The sequence below is a fragment of the Orcinus orca genome, chromosome 4 (assembly GCF_937001465.1).
Source record: "Orcinus orca chromosome 4, mOrcOrc1.1, whole genome shotgun sequence".
Lineage (NCBI taxonomy): Eukaryota > Metazoa > Chordata > Mammalia > Artiodactyla > Delphinidae > Orcinus > Orcinus orca.
This window is the reverse complement of record NC_064562.1, coordinates 28,041,020-28,054,137: the sequence shown is the minus strand read 5'-3', so window position 1 is coordinate 28,054,137 and position 13,118 is coordinate 28,041,020. Positions and strand designations below refer to the sequence as shown.

The 13,118-nt window shown below is 40.4% G+C and overlaps 1 long non-coding RNA gene across 1 annotated transcript in view; it reads left to right on the top strand.

Moving 5' to 3' along the window:
• LOC125964179 (uncharacterized) overlaps window positions 1–11,083 on the top strand; it is a 34,575-nt gene extending 23,492 nt beyond the window's left edge. The window contains exons 2-6 of the long non-coding RNA XR_007476844.1: window positions 5,343–5,477; window positions 6,288–6,366; window positions 8,013–8,125; window positions 10,215–10,292; window positions 10,485–11,083. This is a non-coding gene — a long non-coding RNA (uncharacterized LOC125964179). The remainder of the gene's footprint in view (window positions 1–5,342; window positions 5,478–6,287; window positions 6,367–8,012; window positions 8,126–10,214; window positions 10,293–10,484) is intronic.
• Window positions 11,084–13,118: the final 2,035 nt, after the last annotated feature.

The following is a 13,118-nucleotide window of genomic DNA, read 5'->3' as shown; positions in this document are numbered from 1 at the left end:
CATAAGGTTAACAGCGGATCCTTCAGCAGAAACTCTGAAAGCCAGAAGGGAGTAGCAAGACATATTTAAAGTGATGAAAGGGAAAAACATGCAACCAAGATTTCTCTACCCAGCAAGGATCTCATTCAGATTCGACGGAGAAATTAAAACCTTTACAGATAAGCAAAAGCTAAGAGAATTCAGCACCACCAAACCAGCTTTACAACAAATGCTAAAGGAACTTCTATAGGCAGGAAACACAAGAGAAGGAAAAGACCTACAATAACAAACCCAAAACAATTAAGAAAATGGTAATAGGAGCATACATATTGATAATTACCTTAAATGTAAATAGATTAAATGCTCCCACCAAAAGACATAAACTGGCTGAATGGATACAAAAACAAGACCCATATATATGCTGGCTACAAGAGACCCACTTCAGACCTAGGGACACATACAGACAGAAAGTGAAGGGATAGAAAAAGATATTCCATGCAAATGGAAATCAAAAGAAAGCTGGAGTAGCAATTCTCATATCAGAAAGGATAGACTTTAAAATAAAGACTATTACAAGAGACAAAGAATGACACTATATAATGATCAAGGGATCAATCCAAGAAGAAGATACAGCAATTGTAAATATTTATGCACCCAACATAGGAGCACCTCAATACATAAGGCAAATGCTAACAGCCATAAAAGGGGAAGTCGACAGTAACACAACCATAGTAGGGGACTTTAACTAGGGGACTTTAACACCCCACTTTCACCAATGGACAGTTCATCCAAAATGAAAATAAATAAGGTAACACAAGCTTTAAATGATACATTAAACAAGATGCACTTAATTGATATTTGTAGGACATTCCATCCAAAAACAACAGAATACAGTTTCTCCTTAAGTGCTCATGGAACATTCTCCAGGATAGATCATATCTTGGGTCACAAATCAAGCATTGGTAAATTTAAGAAAATTGGAATCTTATCACGTAACTTTTCCAAACACAATGCTATGAGACTAGACATCAATTAAAGGAAAAAAAATCTGTAAAAAATACAAAAACATGGAGGCTAAACAATACACTACTTAATAACCAAGAGATCACTGAAGAAATCAAAGAAATCAAAGAATACCTAGAAACAAATGACAATGATAACACGACGACTCAAAACCTATGGGATGAAGCAAAAGCATTTCTAAGAGGGAAGTTTATAGCAATACAATCCTACCTCAAGAAACAACAAACACCTCAAATAAACAACCTAACCTTACACCTAAAGCAATTAGAGAAAGAAAAACAAAAAAAACCCCAAAGTTAGCAGAAGGAAGGAAATCATAAAGATCAGATCAGAAATAAATGGAAAAGAAATAAAGGAAATGATAGAAAAGATCAATACAACTAAAAGCTGGTTGTTTGAGAAGAAAAACAAAATTGATAATCCATTAGCCAGGCTCATCAAGAAAAAAAGGAAGAGGACACAAATACAAAATTAGAAATGAAAAAGGAGAAGTAACAACTGACACTGCAGAAATACAAAGGATCATGAGAGATTACAACAAGCAACTATATGTCAATAAAATGGACAACCTGGAGGAAATGGACAAATTCTTAGAAAAGCACAACGTTCTGAGACTGAACTAGGAAGAAATAGAAAATATAAACAGACAAATCACAAGCACTGAAATTGAGACTGTGATCAAAAAATCTTCCAAAAAATAAAAGCTCAGGACCAGATGACTTCACAGGAAAATTCTATCAAACATTTAGAGAAGAGGTGACACCTATCCTTCTCAAACTCTTCCAAAATATAGCAGAGGGAAGAACACTCCCAAGCTCATTCTATGAGACCACCATTATCCTGATACCAAAACAAGACAAAGAAGGAAAACTACAGGCCAATCACACTGATGAACACAGGTGCAAAAGTCCTCAACAAAATACTAGCAAACAGAATCCAACAGCACATTAAACGGATCATACACCGTGATCAAGTGGGGTTTATCCCAGGAATCCAAGGATTCTTCAATATACGCAAATCAATCAATGTGATAAACCATATTAACAAATTGAAGGAGAAAAACCATAGGATCATCTCAGTAGATGCATAAAATGCTTTCAACAAAATTCAACACCCACTTATGATAAAAAAAAACCTCCAGAAAGTAGGCATAGAGGGAACCTACCTGAACATAATAAAGGCCATATATGACAAACCCACAGCCAACATCATTCTCAATGGTGAAAAACTGAAAACTTTTTCTCTAAGAGCAGGAACAAGACAAGGTTTTCCACTCTTACCACTATTACTCAACATAGTTTTGGAAGTTTTAGCCACAGCAATCAGAGAAGAAAAAGAAATAAAAGGAATCCAAATCGGAAAACAAGAAGTAAAGCTGTCACTGTTTGCAGATGACTTGATACTATACATAGAGAATCCTAAAGATGCTACCAGAAAACTACTAGAGCTAATCAATAAATTTGGTAAAGTAGCAGGATACAAAGTTAATGCACAGAAATCTCTTGCATTCCTATACACTTATGATAAAAAATCTGAAAGAGAAATTAAGGAAACAGTCCCATTTACCACTGCAACAAAGAGAATAAAATACCTAGGAATAAACCTACCTAAGGAGACAAAAGGCCTGTATGCAGAAAACTATAAGACCCTGATGAAAGAAATTCAAGATGATACAAATAGATGGAGAGATATACCATGTTCTTGGATTGGAAGAATCAGCATTGTGAAAATCACTATACTACCCAAAGCTATCTACAGATTCAATGCAATCCTTGTAAGACTAACAATGGCATTTTTCACAGAATGAGAACAAAAAACTTCACACTTTGTATGGAAACACAAAAGACCCCAAATAGCCAAAGCAATCTTGAGAGAAAAAAAAAATGGAGCTGGAGGAATCAGGCTCCTGGACTCCAGACTATACTACAAAGCTACAGTAATCAAGACAGTATGGTACTGGCACAAAAACAAAAATATAGGTCAATAGAACAGGATAGAAAGCCCAGAGTTAAACCCACGCACATGTGGTCACCTTATTTTTGATAAAGGAGGCAAGAATATACAATGGAGAAAAGACAGCCTCTTCAATAAGTGGTGCTGGGATAACTGGACAGCTACATGTAAAAGAATGAAATTAGAACACTCCCTAACACCATACACTAAAATAAACTCAAAATGGATTAAAGCCCTACATGTAAGGTCAGACACTATAAAACTCTTAGAGGAAAACATAGGCATAACACTCTATGACATAAATCACAGCAAGATCCTTTTTGACCTACCTCTTAGAGAAATGGAATTAAAAAGACAAATAAACAAATGGCACCTAATGAAACTTAAAAGCTTTTTCACAAAAAAGGAAAACATAAACAAGATGAAAATCAAACCTCAGAATGCGAGAAAATATTTTCAAATGAAGCAACTGACAAAGGATTAATCTCCAAAATTTACAAGCATCTCATGCAGCTCAATATCAGAAAAACAAACAACCCAATCCAAAAACAGGCAGAAGACCTAAATAGACATTTCTCCAAAGAAGGTATACAGATTTCCAACAAACACATGAAAGAATGCTCAATATCACTAATCATTAGAGAAATGCAAATCAAAGCTACAATGAGGTATCACCTCACACCAGTCAGAATGCCCATCATCAAAAAATCTAGAAACAATAAATGCTGGAGAGGGTGTGGAGAAAAGAAAACATTCGTGCACTGTTGGTGGGAATATAAATTGATACAGCCACTATGGAGAACAGTATGGAAGTTCCTTAAAAACCTAAAAATGGAACTACCATACGACCCAGCAGTCCCACTACTGGGCATATACCCTGAGAAAACCATAATTCAAAAAGAGTTATGTACCACAATGTTCATTGCAGCTCTATTTACAATAGCCAGGGCATGGAAGCAACCTAAGTGTCCATCAACAGATGAATGGATAAAGAAGATGTGGCACATATATACAATGGAATATTACTCAGCCATAAAAAGAAACGAAATTGAGTTATTTGTAGTGAGGTGGATGCACCTAGAGTCTGTCATACAGAGTGAAGTAAGTCAGAAAGAGAAAAACAAATACCGTATGCTAACACATATATACGGAATTTTAAAAAATGGTTCTGAAGAACCTAGGGGCAGAACAGGAATAAAGATATAGACATAGAGAATGGACTTCAGGGCACAGGGAAGGGGAAGGGTAAGCTGGGACAAAGTGAGAGAGTGGCATGGACTTATATACACTACCAAATGTAAAATAGATAGCTAGTGGGAAGCAGCTGCATAGCACAGGGAGATCAGCTCGGTGGTTTGTGACCACCTAGAGGAGTGGGATAGGAAGTGTGAGAGGGAGACGCAAGGCAGAGGAGATATGGGGATATATGTATATGAATAGCTGATTCACTCTGTTATAAAGCAGAAACTAAGACACCATTGTAAAACAATTATACTACAATAAAAATGTTAAAAAACATCTACAAACAATAAATGCTGGAGAGGATGTGGAGAAAAGGGAACCCTCTTGCACTGTTGGTGGGAATGTAAATTGATATAGCTACTATGGAAAACAGTATGGAGATTCCTTAAAAAACTAAAAATAGAACTACCATATGACCTAGCAATCCCACTAGTAGGCATATACCCTGAGAAAACCATAATTCAAAAAGAGACAGGTACCACAATGTTCATCACATCTGTTCATAAAAAGCTCTCTCGTCAACTCTCTACACCAGGGTGTATGTGTTATTTTTTGCTGTCATCAAGCTGTCTGTTCATTCATGCCTGATACATGCTTTCATTCAGAGAGTTGCTTAAGGCCTAGCCACAATGCTAATAACTGCTCTTGGGGAGCTTCGAGCCTGGCATTAAAGCTCACTAGACAAGCACAAACACGAGATTAATGCTTTTTATATTTTAAAAGCAGTATTTGCTTGCTTTTCCTACATCCTCCTCCAGGAGGGTTGCTTTGCCTGGGAGACTTGCCCCAGGGTTGAAACACCACAGCAGCAGCGAATCTGGTGGACAGAACCTCTTCTCCAAGAGAAGATGCAGCCCCAGCTCTGAAGCTGTGAGTTGCATCTCAAGGGCAGCTTGGACAGCTGTCATGGCCAGCTCATCTCTCATCTTTTCTGACCTCTTCTGACCTCATTTCATCCATAAGTAATGTCTGAAGTTTCATGCGGTGGACGATGCTCTGGCTTTGATAATGTAATTATTAGGGTCCCGCAGTCGAACAGTTGGCCAGATGAGCATGGAGAGCATCTCTCCCAGATGCCCTCGGCGCCTGACAGATGGCTGTGTCAATTGTGTTTAAAGGCACTGTGTCCTCCTGTTCCCTTTCAGGTTCTTTTAAAGCTGTACCAGCCAAGCTGAGTGAGAGAGAAGGTGTAAACATCAGGGTTGAAATGAAACTCGAAAACCACTGAGAAAAGAAATGGGGAAGATATTTTGAAAGGACGCGATGCAGACTGGCGATAGGTATGATTGGGGCATTGTCTGTGAAACTGGTCCCAGCAATATGCTTTTCCATTCATTCTAGTCCTTTTACCTTGAGTCCAGGATCCCATTCTCCCATCCAGCTCTTGATTTTAAAAAAAACCCCTCAAGATGGACACAACTCTTAGATTTTAGTTGCCACTTGCCCGTCGGCAGGGTGTCTTAGTGCAGTGCCCAACCTACCCACTGTCCCTGTCAGCTGTGTTCACCTAGTGCTTCCTTAGTAACATCAGCAGAAGGCAATGGATCTCTTATAGCATCAGGAGCTCACTACCTCCAAAAAGCCCAGGCCTGGACAGTCACTCCCTGAAGCACGTTTACCATGTAACCACATAGACCTGCTGTGTGTGCATCACTTGGAAATCTGGGAAATCAGCATTCTAGGTCACTACCTAAAAACTTAGTCTATACTTAGTTTATTTCTACAAAGAGGTGGGCACTCATTTCAATAAAGCACCAGAGCATAGCTTTTTTATTGTTTACAATAAATTGATCACTTTCCTTCTCTCAAAATAAAAAAATTAAAACAAATTTTATAATCTAGCAACTATTTTAAACAAACACAATGTTTTTTTTACAATCTGGATGGGGAGGAGGGTGTTACACTCCAGTTTTGTCACTCATTTTGATTCATTCATTTGGGAAAACATCATAAATGTGTGTTCTCTTCAAAGTTCTATTTAGATGCCATCAGAGGTAACGAAGGGGATAAGGCATGGCCGCTGTCTGTGTTCACAAAGCTCAAGGTGTAAGAGGGAAGACCAATAAGATTTTTTTCATGTATCTTATTAGACCCTTATGCGCTGAGTGCATTTTACCTGGAAAGGAGCCTGGGCTTCCGAGCAAGTTACCTTGGAACTGCAAGATAACTGTAAGATCATCCTGGAGGGGCAGGGGGACGATGTGGTTACTGGCAAAAAATTTGAGCTGAAGCTCAATTCTGCTCCTCTAAGTTTCTCAATAGTGTCTCTTGAATCCAGCCTTTTTTCTTCAGCTAACTATTGTCATCACAGTCTGGAGAACTGCACAGACGTCCTAAACAGTCTCTTGTAGAGGGGCCATGTCCCTTCCTTACAACTATCATTTATCATAGAAGGGACATCAGATTGTGTCACCCTTCCCCTTTGCCACAAGCTTTCTGTTGGCTTTCTGTTGCCTGTAGTGTAAATTCTAAATGCCTCAGCTCAGCATAAGAGGCCATGACGGGCTTCCCTGGTGGCGCAGTGGTTGAGAGCCCGCCTGCTGATGCAGGGGACATGGGTTCGTGCCCCGGTCCGGGAAGATCCCACATGCCGCGGAGAAGCTGGGCCTGTGAGCCATGGCCGCTGAGCCTCCGCGTCCGGAGCCTGTGCTCCGCAACTGGAGAGGCCACAACAGTGAGAGGCCTGCGTACCGCAAAAAAAAAAAAAAAAAAGAGGCCTTGTAGAGGCTGCTTCAAACCCTAATCTTATTGCCCGTCATTCTGTCCCCCAACCGTGGCCTTCCCCTGAATACAGCTTAAGCTCTTGCCATGCTGACGTCTTGATCACTCCCCAAAGCTCTGCTCATCCATGACTCCAGGCCTCAACACATGCTTCTCCATCATGTCTGTCCAGCTGGTATGTTGCTCCTCATGCCTTAAAGGTGCAGAACTCAGATGTAGTCTTGCCCCATGTGGTCTGGCAGACAGAGCCATTCCCTCCTGGGAGAACCCACAGCACTTCTTCATTCCTTTAAAAGATGATATTATTGGTTTTCTGCTTGCACGTGTCTTCTCCACTAGACTATGAGTTCCTTGAGGGGAGGGGTTTTGTTATATCCTAGGGACCTAGCAAGGTCCCTGGCATAGAGTGGCATGTTGACAAATGCTCCTTGAATGAACAGATACATGAAAGAGAAATTGCACCTGCTCCAAGGTCTTATATCATCAATACCCCCTTTTATTCATTGTTTAAAAGAGCTCAATGACAAAGTCATTCCGTGGACGTTTCCAGAGTGAGTATGTGACCACCTCTGGCACACACCTCATTCAATATCAGGTTACTGATGCTTTGAATGTAGCTACAAAAAGCCAAGTTCAGTATACAAGCAGATTACTTCTTAAGCCCAGAACCTCTGTCCCTGCTTTCTCTCAGCTCCCCCATCATTAGCATCTGGGTCAGGTCTCTCTGTACGGAGCTGCTGACAGTCTTTATTTTCCCTATCTTTTTTTTCCCCCTGGCTTCGAAGAAGTACAGCAGTGCTGTTTGGATGATTGTGGCTCTGTGATGCCAAGATATTTTAGAACAATGTTATGATGCCTGGTCACACCTACTACCACTGAGACAAGCCCAGAAGTTAAATTATGAAGCAAATGTAAGCTTTGAAGAAATTTTTATTTAATCTGTATTCCCCTGTTTCATCTGCACATCCGTCCAACACAATCTGCATCATTATTAGCCACATCAACTTGCTAAAAAAAAAAAGAGAGAGAGTAAAAAGTAAGACATCTGTGTTACAGCATTAATATATTCAAAGGTTTTTACTTTCATCTTGCAGGCATTAACATTGTGTAAGTGCAACTTACAACAGCACTAAGTTAGCAGAAGGAAAATGTACTTGGGAGCCTAGCCAAAGAAGGGAGCCAACAAAAGAGAAGAAAAAAAGAAAAGGTATGTTTGTGTGGAGGGGACAAGCAGGTTAGGAATTATGTAAAAAGCAGAATTTTACCTAGAAGTAGAGTCTTTTGCCTATTGCTCTCACAGAGCTTCCTTTCTAATTGCTAGCCCAATTTCTAAGGCACTGAGGCAACCCTCAAGCAGTGTGCGGAAGGTGTGTTTGTGCTCCTATGCCCTCTGGCCTGGCTGCCAGCCTATTCCCTTAGATCAGAGCCAGCAGGCAGACTGTTTTCGAATACCGATCACTTCACCCGGACCTAATCCTTTGAGTTCTCTTTGGCATCCATTCCTTCTGCCAGTTTCCTCTTCTGTTCCTCTCTTTTCTTCTGAAGTTGACAACAAAGACATCCTCGGGGCCCTCCTTGATGTAAGACCACTCTTGATGTTATTACAGTGTGTTTTTTTTTTTTGTACCCTAAAGTTGCGCTACTTTTATATTCAGCTAGCACAATATTTGCACACCAGAAGATAAAGAACATGTGAATAAGTTATCCAGAGTGATGGTTTCTTTTTAATTTGTACCCCTCCGTGTTTTTTTGATGTAAACCCTTTCCTTTCCCTGTCACTCATCTCCATACCTGATCAAGAACCCGAAGGTCTCTCTTTAGAGACGATGTTACTTCTATACCTTAAATTGGCCTGACCTGCCACTTTTAATTTCAAAACTATGGCTGTATGAGATATGGATGAATATGGAATTTCTATGAAGCACAAAACTTTTGAACAGTTCCTGTCCTCTGTGATAGTGAGTTTTTAAAGAGAAATCTCCAAAGAGCTAATTAGTAGACAAGTAGAGCTCAGCCTGAACAAAGCTGAAAAGATAGCAGGTAACTAAAAGGACCTGGCCATAGCTGACAAAAATCAAAGCCCTGACAGAGAGCTGGCAGTAACCTTGGGCTGCTAACTGACAGAGACAATAAAAAAAAAAAAAAACCCCTCTGAACCTGGCGGAGAGTGACAGCCCCACTAGAGATTCTCCAAAGAGCACAGGATCTCCACTGCAAGGAAGTGGTAATCTTCCAGCAGGCAAATCCAAAGGCTTTTACTGCCCATCTCAAGTCTAAAAGATGTGAACTGGTTCTGCTCCGACCATCCCTTATGGAGGAGAGAGAGAGAGAGAGAGAGAGAGAGAGAGATGAGGCCCAGGAGTTTTTTTAAGTTACTTGAAAAGTTCCATGCTGACCGTGAACTTGAGGATGGAGTTGTGGGAAGGAAGACTGTGCAGCAGCCCGAGGTGGAGAAGAAGCCTGACTGTTCCTGGGGGTTCGGGTGGATGGCAGTGAGGAAGAGCCAGGAGCAAGTGTCGGTTGGCAAAAGCCAGTGCAGGCCAGGACTTAACGAGCCCAGCGACCTACAAAATATGGTTGGAAATAAAAGAGATTGCCGTTGAAAGAAACCTGAGGCATGACAGGGAAAAAAGAAAGTGGGAGTCAAGGAAAAGAGTCACAGCAAGGGCGAGAGTCGTTCCTTATTAGAACACAGACTTTATAAGAAGGGTGTGGAGCAGAGAGCTGCATTTTCAAAGTCCTAGAAGCAAGAGAAAACACACAAATAATGATCTTTCTTTAAATTAATTTTTATTGGAGTATAGTTGCTTTACAATTAAAGAAGGTTTTTAAAAGATCATTATTTTTGACACAACATTGTAAAAATAATGATCTTTTAAAAACCCTCTTGAATTCACTAAGAAGAGAGAGCAAGCTCTTGATGGTTTTGTTAGGTTTAGGCACTCATGGGCCCTCTTCTAAAATTCCGAGGGTGCAAAGGGAGGTAAGAAAGGATGCTTCCGTTAACTGAGAGATCTGAAAATGTCTTTCTGTAAGCATGAGATTCCGTGGTGTAATTCTGGGCATACAAATAATTCTATTTAGGAAAGAGGCCAAGCTCTAACAAAGTGCTATAACTATGAGGAGGGAGAAAACTTGAAAGCAAGCAGTTAAAAAGCATTCTGCTTTGAAACCCAAACGCTAATAACATACATTAGGTGGTTTTCATTATCCCTAAAGAAGGTCTTAGTTCCAGACAAGTACTTCTGCTTCTATATTTATTCCCCCCCAAGATACTGAACTCTGAATCCTTACAGACATTGCAGCCCCTGAAGACAGGACCAGTGTTTGCAGACCCCAGGGACATCATCTCAGAGGCAAATAAGCAGGACCAGGTGAAAGCTTTAAAAGGATAAACCCAAGGGATGGTTTTAAAAGAAAGGCATATAAATATGCTTACATTCAGGGAAAAATGCATCTCAGGTTTCTTGCTCAGACTCCAGTGTCTGTAATCATATACCTCAAAATGTGTATCATATAATTATATTTTTATGGTAAATATGATTATATGTGTCATTTATCTTAAGAGTGTCATCGACTCCTCCTTGCACGGCAACCCTATTTCCACGAAGAACACGTTTGATGAGTTAAAAAGCTTGGCTTTACTCAGAATGAATCTGATCTCAGACATCTGTCGGAATCTGAGCAGGAATGACAAATAATTGAGAAAGGTCTCCCTGAGTCAAGCAAATATCTGAAGACTTGGATCATGGAAAATCTGCCCTGTATTAAACTTGGACTAAAGGGAAAATTTTCTCTTTTGATTTGGGCTTGAGATTCAACATCCAGTTTGAAAAACATAAATGTATATCAGAACACTGTTTTATTAAAAATATATCTGCTCATAGTTAGAGCTGAGAATATAATCTAAGGCAAGTTTTTAAAAACAATTTTTTTTTTTTAAAAAAGCAAGTAACTTAGAAGCTATTATAAAGCACAGCCTAGCAAACTTTGGGTTTTGGGTTCTCCTTAACTGACATCTGTAAGAAAAACTAAGGGTTCTCTCTTTCATATTTAATAATTCAGGCATGGTGAAACATGTAATGAGTTATTTTCTCTAGGAATGGAAATAGACTTTTGGTGAGCCATTGATGGGGCTAAGTCAAACATCCTCATCCCAGGGGCTTCCCTGGTGGTGCAGTGGTTGAGAGTCCGCCTGCCGATGCAGGGGACACGGGTTCGTGCCCCGGTCCGGGAAGATCCCACATGCCACGGAGTGGCTGGGCCCGTGAGCCATGGCCGCTGCTGAGCCTGTGCGTCCGGAGCCTGTGCTCCGCAACGGGAGAGGCCACAGCAGTGAGAGGCCCGCGCACCGCAAAAAAAAAAAAAACACCAAAGAAACATCGTCATCCCAGACCACTAGCACATATTTGGGGTGCCTGCAGGATTCAGAGTAATAATAGGGAGAATCTAGAAGGGTTTTGGTCCCCCGCTATACAGATGAGGTTCCCAAGGCCCAGAAAGGTTGGGAAACTTAAGCCGTGTGTTAAGCTGCACAGTGGCTAAGCCAGAAGTAGAGTGCAGGCCTGATTCTCTCCACCAGACCCTTCATCATTAAGAGACACATGAATCACACTGGTTTAGTCCTCTCTAGCTTATTGGTCTGCTTTAGTGTAAATCCATTACTGCTTTTTTTGTTTGTTCGTTTTGTTAGGGGTAAAAATAAACCTTCCAAATATAAAGGCCTTAATGACCATCTCTAAGCTGTGTATCTTACTGCTGAAATCCCCCCGCCCCCGACCCCTTTCTCCCCTGAAAGTACCCTCTCTGGCTCTCTTAGTCTGCTTGGGCTGCTATAACAAAATGCTATAGACTGGGTGGATTAAACAACAGATCTTTATTTCTCGGTCTGGAGTCTGGAAGTTCTCCAGCACAGGGTGCCAGCGTGGTTGGGTTCTTGGTTGGGGGGACCCTCCTCCTGGCTGCTGTCTTGCTGTATCCTCCCATGGCAGACAGAGAGCAAGCTCTCTGATCTCTTCTTATAAGGACACTCATTCCATCCTGAGGGTTCTTCCCTCATGACCTCATGTAATGCTAATCACCTCCCGAAGGCCCCACTTCCAAATACCATCACACTGCGCGTTAGGGTTTTAACATGAATTTGGGGGAAGGACACGCATTCAGTTCATAACACTTGCCATCGTTTGTAGTTCTCGTTTTCATTTACCTTCCTAAGACATATCAGTTTGAGAAAACACAAGTATGATTTTGGTTTTTCCCCTCTAGCATCTATAGTGGTTTCTGGCATACAGATACAATGATAGCTGGCATGCAGAAGGTGTTCAGTTATATTTTTTCGAATACGTGGATGAACCAGTTTTCAGTTCTTGGTTGAAAATCAGACAATAACTCTCCACACAAATCTTAGTTAGAACTCATGAACATGATCCTAATAGGCTCACTGCTCCTCTCTCAATTTTCCTGGTGGTTATGCCTTCCTGATTACCCATCTATATCTTATTGATTGAAACCTCTCCTACAATGGATTGATTGACACAAATGCTGAAAATCCTTCCTGTACTTAGTGACTTTTTCCTTTGTGGTTCCCTGTGACAAAACCTTGATGTATGTCATAGCAAAATGGAAGAGAGAGTTGGAAACACGGTCATGTTGACACAGATTATTTATGCTTCATTTGCATAATGTCTGACAGACTGCCTTTTTTTTTCTCTCTGAATTTCTTCAATGGGAACTCTTTAATGAATTCTTCAGATTCTTCAATGACTTTGAATAGATGCTTCCCAGTCGTTTTTTAGCCATCCAACTCAGCATTTTTTAACAGACTGTGGCAGCACCCATGTACATTGCTATCAACATAATATACAAATACTACATTTTCCCAGTCTTCACACATTTTCTCTTTCTTTCTTCCTTTCTTTCTTTCTCTCTCTTTCCTCCCTCCCTCCTTCCTTCCTTCCTTCCATCTCAATATATCATTTGAAAGTATGGAAAAATCATGTTTGAGATCTTCTAAATACATTCGTTAATGTGATTTCCTTTTCTTCCTTTTTAAAGATTTACTTAAGTCCATGTATTTCAGTGTAGGCTACATTATACCAATCATTAAATTGCATTTAGAGATTTCTTGCAAGCTAAAATTTCCTACGTTGCTTAGATTGGAGTAAGGATTCTTGATGGGAAATTTTTCTCTATATATTTTT